The sequence below is a fragment of the Arachis hypogaea genome, chromosome 13 (genome assembly GCF_003086295.3).
Source record: "Arachis hypogaea cultivar Tifrunner chromosome 13, arahy.Tifrunner.gnm2.J5K5, whole genome shotgun sequence".
NCBI classification, from domain to species: Eukaryota; Viridiplantae; Streptophyta; class Magnoliopsida; order Fabales; family Fabaceae; genus Arachis; species Arachis hypogaea.
This window is the reverse complement of record NC_092048.1, coordinates 29,504,733-29,516,257: the sequence shown is the minus strand read 5'-3', so window position 1 is coordinate 29,516,257 and position 11,525 is coordinate 29,504,733.

Here is an 11,525-nt window from a genome sequence, read left to right as displayed (position 1 = left end):
AACACAGAGTTCCAGACACTTCTTGAACACCAATATTCAGAATCTCGAATGCCTTGAGCAACTCTTCTTCCCGAAGCATCATCCAAGCAGCATACAATGACTTCCGACTTAACGCATCCGCCACTATATTCGCTTTCCCCGGATGGTAATTCAACTTAAAGTCGTAGTCCTTTAGTAACTCCATCCACCTCCTCTGCTGCATATTAAGCTCTTTCTGATCAAAGAGATATTTCAAGCATTTGTGATCAGAGAAAACTCAGAACTTAACCCCGTAGAGGTAATGCCTCCATACCTTCAAGGCAAACACAACCGCAGTAAGTTCCAAATCGTGCGTAGGGTAGTTAACTTCATGAGGTCTCAACTGTCGTGAGGCATACGCCACCACATTACGATGCTGCATCAGCACGTACCCTAGACCCTTTAGTGAAGCATCACAGTACACCTCAAATGATTCGTTCGGCTCAGGTAACACCAACACAGGCACGGTGGTCAACCTTTGCTTCAACGTTTAAAAGCTCTCCTCACACTCAGGAGTCCAAACAAACGGCGCATCCTTGCGGGTTAACTTTGTCAATGGCAAAGCTATTTGCAAAAAGTCCTTGATAAATCTCCGGTAGTAGTCAGCTTAGCCCAAAAAACTCCTTATCTCAGTTACTGAGGTTGGTTGCCTCCACTCCATCACTGCTTCCACCCTAGAAGGATCTACAGCTATCCCCTGTTTACTCATCACGTGACCCAGAAACTTCACCTCATTCTTCCAGGATTTACATTTAGACAGTTTTGCATAGAGTTTCTTTTCCTTTAGTATCTATAACACGGTCCTCAAGTGTTTTGCATGCTTCTCTTCAGTCTTGGAATAAATCAGTATGTCATCAATGAAGACAACAATGAATTTATCTAGGAATGGACGAAAAACTCTGTTCATATAATCCATAAACACTACAGGAGCGTTTGTGATAAACCCCTATTTTATTATTCATCTTGTGCTCAAATTGAGTGTTTTTATCAATTCTTCATCCACTTATTCATATGAATTGCATGGTTTTACTTTTCCTTCGTTATTATGTGATAAGTGTGAAAACATGTTTCCTATGCTTTAAAAATATTGAATTTAATTATCTTTTATTACCATTCGATGCCGTGATTTGTGTGTTAAGTATTTTTAGGCTTCATAGGGCAGGAATGACTTAAAGGACAGAAAGGAAACATACAAAAAAGGAAGGAAAGCAAAAAAATAGATTTTTGAAGAAAAGGGCAGCGACGCGAACGCATGGACGATGCGGACGCGTGCCTAGCGCGAAATGGCATCGACACAAACGCGTGACTGACGCGGACGCGTGCCTTGAGCAGAACGCAAATAACGTGTACGCGTGACTGACGCGTACGCGTGACAAGGAAAACTCACAGATGACGCGAACGCGTGACCCACGCGAACGCGTGACAGACGCCGCGTACAAGAATCTACAGAAAACGCCCCCAGCGATTTCTGGACCCTTTTTCGGCCCAATTCCAAATCCAGAAACACAGAATATAAGCCAGAGAATGGGGGAATCAAACAACAACTTAGAATCAAGCTTTAATATACACAATTTTAGGATTAGATGTAGTTTTTAGAGAGAGAGAGAGGTTCTCTCCTCTCTCTTAGGATTAGGATTTAGGATTTCTATTATGTTTAGGCTACTTCTTTTCAATTACAGGTTCAATGTTACTTTAATTTATGTTCTCTTCCACTTTTAATTATTCCAATGCTTTTACTCGTTAATGTTGCCCAATTGGCTTATGAACTTTTCCATGTTAGGACTTGAATTTATGTTTAAATGCAATTTGAGGTATTTCAGATTAATGATTGTTTTATTCTATTTATGATGGCTTTCAATTTAATTTAGATTTATTTTCCCTTTTGGCTTTGGTTGATTAATTGGTAACACTTGAGTTATCAAACTCAGCTGTTGATTGAAATTGGAGTTGCTAATTGATTCGAATCCCTCTAAAGCTAGTCTTTCCATAGGAGTTGACTAGGACTTGAGGAATCAAGTTGATTAGTCCATTTGACTTTCCTTTATTTAGTAAGAGTTAACTAAGTAGGAGCGATAAACAATTCTCATCACACCTGATAAGGATAACTAGGATAGGATTTTCAGTTCTTATACCTTGCCAAGAAATTTTTATAATTATTAATTTATTTTTCTTGCCATTTAAATTACTTACTCCTTAATTCAAAAAAACCCAAAAATACACTTTTACTCATAACCAATAATAAATCATACTGCCCTGCAATTCCTTGAGAAGATGACCCGAGGTTTAAATACTTCGGTTTATTATTTTTATTGGGTTTGCTTAAGTGACAAACAAAACTTTTGTACGAAAGGAATCCTTATCGGTCTAGAAGCTATACTTACAACGGAAATTTATTTGTGAAAATTCTAGATCGCGCAAAAATTTCGTTCGTCAGTTTGTCAACCCAAAAGACATTACAGTGTACTCGTAATGACCATAACGAGTCCTGAAAGCGGTCTTAGGGATGTCCGCACCTCTTACCCCTTATTTGGTGATAACCAGATCGCAAATCGATCTTGGAGAAAACCCCAGCTCCTTGTAACTGATCCATGAGATCGTCAATCCTCGGCAATGGGTACTTATTCTTTATTGTGACCTTGTTCAGCTGTCTGTAATCCACACAGAGCGACATACTCCCATCTTTCTTCTTTACCAGTAACACTGGCGAGCCCCACTGAGAAACGCTTGGTCGGATAAAGTTCTTACCCAACAGATCCTCTAGCTGAGACTTTAGCTCGGCCATTTCTAGCGGTGACATCCTATAAGGAGCACTCGAGATTGGTCCGGCACCAGGCACTAACTCAATAGCAAACTCCACCTCTCGGTTAAGTGGAAATTCATCAATATTATCGGGAAACACCTCCGGAAACTCACACACAACTGGAATTTGGTCCAAGCTTTGATCATCACCCGAAACACCCGCGGTTAACAGCAAAATACCCTGACATTCGGTCCCAGAAAAATTCACCATCATAGAGTTCAGGTAATAACTATTCAACACAACCGGCCCTTCTGTATCTTCCGGCATAAAGTACACCGATTTTGCAGAACAGTCGAGCAGAACATGGTTCTTAGATAACCAGTCCAAACCCAGGATAAGATCAAGACCGGTCATCGGCAAGTAGATTAAATCATGGACAAAATTAAGTTGCTTGACCCTAAATGAAACTTGTGGGCATCCTAGCCTAGTTACCATGGCTTCATGGGTGGCATTATACACCTTTAGTTCATAACCTAAAACTATAACCTTCAATCCTAGCTCACTAGCTTTTTCGAATGCAATGAATGAATGTGTTGTCCCCGAATCAAATAAAGCATTTAAAATTTGACCAGCCATTTCACAGTTACCTCGGATAAGTATCTCGGGTCCCTCGGCACCAACAGCTGAGGTGGTGAACACCCGACCAGGCTGGTGTGCTCTCCCTGCACCTTGCTTCTGCTTCTCCGGACAGTTTGAGGCTCTATGCCCCGCCTTACCACAAGAATAACACAAGCCCCATCCGGCCTTGCATGGGGATCCCGGATGGTGAATCCCGCACCTAGCACAAGCTTGCTCATTCTGAGGCTGCTTCCCAAATCTTTTCCCTTGTGACTTGTTGTTGTTGGGCCTCCTGAAAGAGCCTCCCCGCTTGAAAGGCGGACCTCTAGGAGCAAAGCTCTTCCCTCGATTCTATGGGAATGGTCCCCTATGGCTTCCTCTCTCTGCAGCTGCCTTTTTCACAAACTCTTCAGCAACCCTGCTCTTATTCACCAACTCTGAGAAAGTTCTGATCTCCATTGGTCCCACTGAGCTAAAGATATCACTCCGAAGCCCTCCTTCATACTTAATGCACTTCCATTCCTCGAAATATCTCGGAGCTCCCTGCCACATGCGGAAAAACCTGAATAGCTCCTCAAACTTGTCTGTATACTTAGATATGGACATAGCACCCTGTTTCAGCTGCAGTAACTCCAGTTCCTTGGCCGTCCTAGCAAAATTCGAAAAGTACTTATTATAGAATTTCACCTGGAAGGCATCCCAAGTGATAGGGTCATCACCCTGTTGCAAAAGACGTCGAGTTCCCTGCCACCAATGTGATGCTTCCCCGGTGAGCAGATAGGTAGCAAATTCAACACACTGCTCTTCAGGTACCAACTGTGCTTGCAGTGCTCGCTCCATAGCCTGAAACCAGGTATCGGCTTCAGTCGGGTTGGTGGTTCCCTTAAACTTAGGTGGATTAACCTTTAAGAAGGTTGCTAGTGTCATCGGGCCCTGAGCTCTGCCGTCGCCATTACCATTATTGTTCATCTATTACCCAAGAGCCGCAACAGTGGCCTACATAGCAGCAGCCATGTTCTCTAACACCGCCATAAAGTTTACCGGGTCATTTGGATTAATCCTCGGTCCCTGAGCACTAGTACAACCTCTCCCACGACCTCAACCGCGTTCACGAGGTGCTATCTGGTTCCTATACACACCAAACAATCGATAACAAGTTGATCAGTCTCAATATCGGAAGTCTAGGGCTTCAAAGTTCCAAATGCATGCTCATGAACATTTATGCCAGTTATATCAATCAGATATCCTAATAGCACATAAACACACATACAGAGGATACACAGAAGCATAGTCTGTCCGTCCCTCAGGCTCTACAGGAACAAACTGCTTTGATACCATTATGTAACACCCTACCACATAGAGCCTTATGCTTAAGTCATAAGACAGAGGTGACGAGGTATTACGACCTGTAAAAATAAAATTTAGTACGTATAGTATTGTGAATAATGTTTATAACTAGGAGCCTCTGAAGAAAATGAATAAAACAAAACCGTTAAATTGAAAAGCGCGACATTCCGATCGATAACGTAACGAAAAAGATAAAGGATAAACTAACTCGAAGCTATAACAAGAGAGTGCCAAAGATACGAATATCAAGACTCAAGACCGGGTTCGCGAAGATAACCAGTCTGAGCATAAAAATATACATATTTATATAACATAAAGTAAGAACCCAAGGGAAACCCCAAGGACAAACTACCAAAATCTGTTCTCCAAAACAACTTCTAAGAGGAGTCAACAGTATATATATACATTTATTTAGTGGAGATAGTAACTATCTACATAAAACCAAAATAAAGTCCTAAGAAACAAGGATCTTCGCTAATCCAGAAGTCTCCAGCATGCCTCAGGGAGGAGCCTCGCGTCCTGCATATGAAAACTACAAAATCCGCATGGGTGAGAACCGGCGGTTCTCAGTATGGTAATAATACCCACATATCTAACATGTAATGTCCTGGGAAAGCCGAAGGCAATCCTAGAACTTCCAACAGATAATCAAAGCTTATAAACAGACTAAACCATAATTCACAGTTTCAAACCCCAATCTCCTGACGGGCATAACTTCTCCGTTTCAAATCATTTTTCACCCGTTTTTTGAACGGCATAAACATCCCGGATCCAATTTCATTTCTAAATAAGTTTGGCACAAATCGGGGATCCGGAGTCTAAGTTATGCTCCGTCAAAGTATGCCCAAAAATCACATATTCATACAAAACCACAAAGTGCCATTTTCAAAACAAACCAATTTCAACCCTTTTTAAAATCAACCAAAACATACCAAAAATCAACCTCAAGCCTCCTCAACTCATACATTAACATTTTTATCAAATCATAACCCACCAATCCATCAATTTAACCAATCTCAACCAAGTAACTCAACTTCAAACACAATATCATATTATACATATTTTCTCATCCCAATTCCCAATAATACCATTTCCAATCAACCATCAATACACACAATCAATATCACCCTCACCATCAATATGGATTCACCCACAATTCAACCTCAATCAATCATTAAGCATATATCAAAACATGCATATCTCTCATGCATCACCCCATTAAAACATCAATATTCATTAATCACATACATAACCACATCATTTATCTCAACCATTCAACAACATCAACCATTCAAATCTTATCTTAGGGCTTCTAGCCTAAGTTTTCACACCACATTACATTTTAGATACCGGAAACCGAGACCATACCTTAGCCGATTTCTCCGCTCAACCCGGAGCACTTTCAAATCACCTTTTCACAAGCTCTCAAAGCTTCAACACCTCCAAGAATAGATTTTAGCATCCCAAAGCCCTTTTCCAAGCTTTTCAATACCTCAATCAAGCTCCAACACACATATATGCACTTCTTAACCATAATTATCACATCCAAACAGAATAACTCAATACCCAAACATCAAAAACCCATAAATTCTACTAGGGTTGAGAATTTTACCACACCTAAGGATCAAGGAGACAATGTTACTCTTCTCCTTCAAGTTAGTTGGATCCTATAACATCAAAGAGTCCAAAATCTCAATACTTTTTCCCATTAAATTCGAATTTAAGGGCTGAGGAACTGAACTAAAATTGTAGCTTACCTCAGAAACAAAGTAGTGGGTTTTGTAGAGCTTGTCGCAGTGAATGTGTGGCCGCAAACAGTGCGGCAAACGGAGCTCCGGATAAAAAGTTATGGTGGTTTAAAGATCAAGTGAGAGTTTATGTTTTTGGAAGAGTTTTCTTCCCTTCCATGGCTGCCCAACGTGTTTGGGATTTAAGGAAGGAGAGAGAGTGCTGAAATAAGGATTTTAGGTTTAGTTTGGTTGGGGCAAGGGCCCAATATGGGTTCGGTTGATCCGGTTTGGCCCGTTCGGTCTAATCTTGGGCCAATTTCTTTAAAGTTGGTATCAAAATTCTCGTTTTAATCTCCTCTATCATATTAAGCCATAAAAATCACATTTTTGGCTTTCTAGAATAAATTCTCATTTATGAATTAATTAGTCGTTAATTAACCGGGTTTTACAAAAAAGAAAAATTTTAGCAATGACTTAACAATTCGGAATAAGCATTGTTATTCACTAAAATATGGCTCTGAAGGCAAAACATGTAGCAAAAATAAAATTTCGTCTTACCCAGTGTATGCTTCAGGTCAAGCGTTGGACAGAGGTGGGTAGTATTTGTTCAACACATTCACCTCTCACATCTTCTCTCTTTTGTGTTTGATTATGTTTCAGTCACTGAAACAACCACAAATATTCAAACTTAAAATTAATAATTTAAGTAAAGATCGAAAGATAGAAAATTAAAATTCTCAATGCCATGTAATAATTCAATAATTTTTCAAACAATAAAATTGAATGTAATCTTCATTTTCATATTTTCTAATTATAATCATCCTTATCACTTATAAAATTCATACATATTCAAAGGATTTGTGGTTTGCATTGTAGCAGTCAATTTACGTAAATTTGATAAAAAATATACGTGTACAACTAAATTTCTGAAAAGCAAAAATAGATTCGATAGTAAGAAAAAATCAATGATATATTTGATTCGAAAATATAGCAAGAAAACAGCCCTTTTAAATGAGCTTTGAGTTTTAATATTTTTAAATTTGTCCACCGAATCCTTAAACAAACTCTATAAACACAACTATATTTATGTCTTTATATGTAGGCTTAATCTTATCGTCATCCCCTGAAAAAAAAAAAAGAAAGAATGCAAGGAGGTATGGAGCTTTGACTTTGAAGGAAACAATCTGACAAAAGAAAATGACAACAATAATAAAATTAGTAGTCACTATAAGAAAAATGCTAGAACAATTTTCTTTGACAACTTAGACTATTAAAAGAACTCAAAAGTCAAATAAATGCACAACAAATGAAGGAGTTCTTATAAGTCATTTTAAATTCTTTTTGCACAAAACACACCTTCAAATCCACTGAAAACTAATTAAAAGATTTCATATAATAGATTAATTTCCCAATGTCTCAATTTAGTAAGTGTAATAGTAGTAGTAGGTACCTCCAATGTAGAAATCTCAAAAGTTGGAGTTGATGCAGAGGCAGTGTGGATTCTGAAACAACATCATCTTCAAAAGAGAACGGTGTCATCTTCCCTCTTGAGACCATCATATTAAATTGGAATCTCTTTGATTGGAATGTATCTATTTGACACAAAAGATAAATAATTAATAAAAATTATTTATGAGCTGATCTTTTAAAAAAACACACACAAAAAATGGAAGATTGATTTTTATAAAAAAGGGTTTATGGATAAAATAACATACTTGATAAGTGTTTCAGGGTGAGCAACCACAATGACATAATAAATGCAATGTAACTTGTCAACTGAATTGAAAATCACAAATATGGCACTCCCAAACTTAAAAAAATATCATTAAATAATAAGTGTAATAATAATTTTTCCTTCCTGCAAGACTATTTCTTCTTCTTTTGCGTCTGATTCTCAATGATTAGGTGTGGGAAAGTTTTGGACTTTAAAATCAGGGGTGCACAAAATAATCATGTATTGGAGATTCTAATTTATACTAACCTTTGAAGAGTCACCAGCCAACTTCCAACTGCCTCCCCTTCTTCTTCTACCTTGGCCGATTCGTTTCCCTTCTGCAAGAAGACCTGCAATTGAAGAAGCAGCTGAACTCAGAACCAAACGCTAATCCAAATTAGTGAATTCTGATTATATTAAAAAAAAAGATGGAAATATACATTAATTATAAGTTTTGGCCAATTTCAATTACTGATCCAATAAAGCTATAAACCAAATATAAAAAAGAAGAAAAAAGGACTCCATGTTCAACTAACTACTACAGTCAAGATAAAGGTATCCACTGATGGCTTGCTCTTATATTAGTCAATAATTTATCACTTGAATTATAGTCATGCAATAGTTATTTTGAAGTAGAAAATGGTAAATCTCTTTTAATCCTTTTGTAATTGAAGAAATGAAAATAAAAATATGGACTAACCTTTGAGTCACCGGCCAATTTCGAACTACTGCCCCTTCTTCTTCTGCCTTGACTGAATGTTTTCTCCTTCCGCAAGAAGACCTGCAATTGAAGCAGTAACTAAACTCAAAATCAAACGCTAACTAAATTGGTGAATTCAATTATATTAAAAAAGCATATAGTAATATACGTTATAAGTTTGCCCAACTTCAATTATTGATCCAATAAAGCTATAAACCAGTATGAAGAAGAAGAAAAAAGTGGCTCTAGTGAACAACTAACTGCTATGGTCAAGATACAGGCATCCCCTACTCTAATGTTAGTCAGCAATCTATTACTTGAATTATAGTCATGTAATAGTTATTCTCAAATGGAAAAGACTAAATCTTTCTTCTGCTCTTGTAATTGAAGAAACGAAAATAAAAATTATCAACTGAATTATTAGAATTAGGAATTCTATGATACTTATGAAAACTATTTCTGTCAGGGTTTAAATAAAAGGAATCATCCAGTTGCAAACTCTTTTAGAATTTACCTTCAAATTGTGAGTTAATTAAGATAAAGAAGGTCACTTTTATCAATATAAGGATATTAAACCTTTTGCGAATAACAGATTCTGCTCTTTTAAACTGATTTACTTCACTCCTCACTCATCTTATGTCGCACAGACTTGAATATAAAATTTCTTTTATGCATAAAACAAATATCATATAACAACATATCTTATCATGTTTATCCACTTTATATACTAAAGAAAAATAAAAATAAAACACTAGGCAAAAAGAAAGAAAGAAAAAATACTAAGCTATTGTGAGAAGAACTAATAAAAATTTTGGATGCAATTAATTTTCTCTCACAAAGAAAATGTGTTACAACGAAAATAAAGAATGTTTAAAAGAAGTTGTCAAAACAAAAAAATGAGTGAAATATTTCTCATGAACGTTGAATATCTTACCTCTTTAGAATAGCCAAGTACTCTTTAAAGTACCCAAGTACTCCTTAGAGTATCTTATCTCTTTAAGGAATAAAAATTTTAGGAATGCACACATATATATCCTAAATGATAAAAGGAATTAAAGTCATTTCAACACAATAAAATGATTTAAAATTTTATATATATGATGGAGGGAAATGGATAAACTTGGCCTCAAAGAATCATATGTAGTAAGTAAATGTTACTCAAACAAACACACTTACATTTCCTTTAAAAGAGAAAAAAAAGGGATAAAACACATGCAAATACATCTATACACAGAAAATTTATGCAATAGACACCATTACACTTACATTTAATCACTTAATATAGTAACCTAATTTATCACCGGATGAAACTAAAGCAACCCAATTCTTTTCTATTACTCTGTCCACCAAACATGAAAAATCTACAAAAAACTGGGTAAAATATAAGAAACAGTGACATTTGCTTTAAAATATAGATATCAAACATTTATTACAGTTAAAAAAAAAAGAAAAAAAATTATTACTCAATAAAACAAAAAAAATTAACTGGTCATCATTAAGTGTAATCAACGAATTCATTACCAATCTTCAGCAAATAATTCCACAAAAGAAGATAACAACAATATAATTAGTAGTCAAAGGCTTGCTAAGCATACAGTATGCATCAATCACCCTTGCAGATTGCTCTGTATCGAAATCCCTTTCTTTCAAAACAAATGATAGGATTAAACAAAAAATATTAGCTTCTTCTATAACTCATTCAAATACACAAACTTTCAAACTATTCACCAAAGAGTAAAGAGGCAAAGCAAAAAAAGTGCAAGGAAAAATATCAAAGAAGGTTATCCCAACAGACCGACCTAAGAATGTAAAAATCAGAATGCAATTTGTTTTGCCAATCTTTATATTTTCCATCTAAATTCACACCCTCTATATCATACTTCTTCTCTCCCTGTTTTAAAATTTGGGGGCAAAGAGAAAACACTTCTTAATTTTAATTATTAGCTGAGAAAAAAAATTATGATAGCATAATCATCAATTTAAAAGGTAGCAATCCTATTAGTTCTTGGACATAATCATCAATTTTACATAAATTTTGCTCCAAACATTAGTAGAACTCAATCCATATCATTCACAGAAAAATGACAAATTCAACTCAATCCATTTTGGCCTATGATTAACACCCAAAAGTGAAGGTGTTTTGAGAAAACATATTTTTTTAAAAAAATAAAATGTAATTTTATTTTGAGTATACCTTGTTTTGTTTAAATCTTTTATGCCTTCAAGATGTTAGTCCTGCATGCCTTTCATTAGGCCTTGACCACTTCCATCCATCCACCAAAGGTCCATTCCTACCAACTGATCATAAAGCAAGCATGTATCATTAAATTGCAGCTAAATGATAAGCAAAGGTGATACAATGAATACACAACACCATCACAATAAAAATACTTTTCCGACAAAATAACCTCTCAGATTTCAGCAGCAACATGAAGTTCATATTCTTTAATGAATTTAGTGAAGGATGAATGATCACACACTCACAAGGGATTGCTCGTCATAGACAGTTAATGAGCAAAATGCAAAAAGGTAAAAAAGTTGCCAACTTTGAGGGTACCCAACATCATAAAACGCATAATTGGAACCAAATTTATAAAAAAAATAGAGAGAAATGAAGGATGGGGTATCGATAAAATAGGAGTGTACCGATTATTTGAG